Source organism: Lathyrus oleraceus, chromosome 1 (assembly GCF_024323335.1).
Source record: "Lathyrus oleraceus cultivar Zhongwan6 chromosome 1, CAAS_Psat_ZW6_1.0, whole genome shotgun sequence".
Taxonomy (NCBI): domain Eukaryota; kingdom Viridiplantae; phylum Streptophyta; class Magnoliopsida; order Fabales; family Fabaceae; genus Lathyrus; species Lathyrus oleraceus.
Window position 1 is genome coordinate 198934032 of NC_066579.1, and position 2387 is coordinate 198936418.

The window sequence follows — 2387 nt, forward strand, 5'->3', positions numbered from 1 at the left end:
TATTTCTTAATTCTTTCATCTCTGGGAGTCAAGAGTACTTCTTAGCACCCATATTATTTGTCATTCATACAGTTAAGAAATTGAGAGTATTTCTCAATTCATTCGCATTCATTTTTAAGGAGTTAAGAGGACTTCTTAACCTTCATTTACATGCATACCACCAAACGATTTGGAAATCAAGAGTATTTCTTAAATCTCAATACATTCATTTGCATTACCGTCAGCTGATTAAGAAATCAAGAGTATTTCTTAAATCCAAGTGCATTCGGTCATAACCATAAGCATATCATTCTTCTACATAAGAGGGCAAAATTTGGGTCTGTTTAGTATTTAAACTATCTTTCACCATGATGATTTGAAGAAGAGTTCTTCATATCCTCTAGTTAAAGATGTTTAAATAGGGGCAGCTGTCATACCCTAAATTTTACCCTGAGTTTTTCATTTGCATCAGCATAGCATAAATCAATTCGTTTTGTCGTGTATTTTATCAATTTAAAGCATTCGTCAGGGTTCAGGTAAAAGGTCCGGAGTTCTGGCATTTCATCTGGTCTTGATGACATTCATTCAGTCATCTATTGATTAAGAAGTCGAAAGATTTGATTTCTCAATCTTAGTGCATCATTTGTTTCCATTTCATCATGATTTCAGAGGACCAGAGGGTGACAATCAAGAGTATTATCGTCATCTGGATCTTTGTAGAGTTTTGTTTGTGTTTAAGAATCAAGAGCAAATGATCCAGGAGCGATTCATTTATGTCTGATTGTCTGTTCACATTTATCCAGTCAGCAATTCATTTCATTTACAAGACGTTTGCATTTTATACTTGTCATAACATGCTTTGTTTCCGTATAATATTTAGAATATCATTCGGAATAATTTTTTCGGATATACAAGCAGACCGATCGAATCGTTTCTCAACTGTATGTTGGATTAGAGGGCGAAAAAAATTCAAAATTTGAGCTTGAAGATGTCAGTTTTCTTAATCTACGGTTCACGTAGTTTAACGTGATGTGCTCGTTTTATTTTTTCGACTACTTTTTTTGGACGCATTTTAATCAGTCTGATCCTTTTAACCGATCAATTTTTATTTCAAAATCAGATCGAAACCTGTATGTTTCTGAAAATTTTATTTCGCATTTATCATTTTAATGCATTTGATTTATTTATTTATTTGAAAATTTTTACGCCCAATTTTTATTCAATTTTTGACTGATTATTTTTGTTCCATTGCCATAAAAATTGAGAGATTTATTTAGAATTATCTATGTTCTCGATTCAAATTTTAATTTATGTTTGGGTATTTTATTTTAATTAGTAAAATTAGAAAATGGATAATATATTTTTATCAACCAATCCATATAAATTTTGTTTTTGAATTAAAATTTATTTATTTTTGGACCAATGTATAAAGGACACTTGGCTTTGATTGGAGATATTTTCTTCTTTCCCTCTTCTATTCACGTGTCCCCTTTTTCCATTGGTTTATTTTCTTCCTCTCTTTCTCTTTTTTCCTCTCTCTCTCTCTCTCTCTCTCTCTCTCTCTCTCTCTCTCTTTCTTCTCCTTTTTTACTGCTACATCCTTCACAACATACACCACAAAAAAATATCTAAACATAAAATATCTACTCTCTCTCTCTACATCATCAAACCGCCCAACCTTTCTTTCTTTCATGAACATCTACAACCTCACTCATTTTCTTACTAACACATATTCTCTCTGTTAAAACTACAACAACAACTTCATTTAAACCAACTAAAAAAAACCATAACCATCTTCATCACCATCATCACTACTTTAACTATATAAAACTCTTCACTCTCCACAAACACACATTTTTTCTTCAAACACCACAACTTCTTACAACTACCATCATCAACCTCACCTAACTCATTTCATCTCACTACACCATAACAACAACAACATCTACAACCACAACATCAAACTTACCACAACAACCTTAAACTCATCATCATATTTCTATAAGTTGGAAGCTTTTTTTGTTTCATTTCAAGAGGTTTGTTTCTTTTTGTGTATGTGTGAGTTATGGTTAGAAGTTTGTTTGTGTTTATAGAGAAGTTTGCTTACTTGGTAGAGAAAGAGAGAGGTTAACGAACGAAAGAGGACAGATCGGGAGAGTGGGGGCGCCACCGCACCGCCACCGGTCGGTCGACCACCCTTGTGGTGTTTTCCATCGATATTTGATCGGAAGGGGTGGAGAGGTTTTTACCTTTGTTACTGTTATTTTTTCATGAAAGGAGATGCCACTATTTTGTTTTTTCTAAATATTTTTTCACATCCTCCTGCCACATGTCAACGCATGTGTGGGGGGTCAAAGTTGTTTTTTTCTTTTCCAAATAAATCTCCAAACTAGTAACTTCCACTGCTA

At 33.3% G+C, this 2387-nt stretch overlaps 1 long non-coding RNA gene across 1 annotated transcript; it reads left to right on the top strand.

The window, feature by feature from the left end:
• The first annotated feature begins 1559 nt into the window (after positions 1-1559).
• Positions 1560-2387, top strand: LOC127115611 (uncharacterized). The gene is made up of 2 exons (XR_007800807.1): positions 1560-2015; positions 2094-2387. It is a non-coding gene; the product is annotated as an uncharacterized LOC127115611 (long non-coding RNA).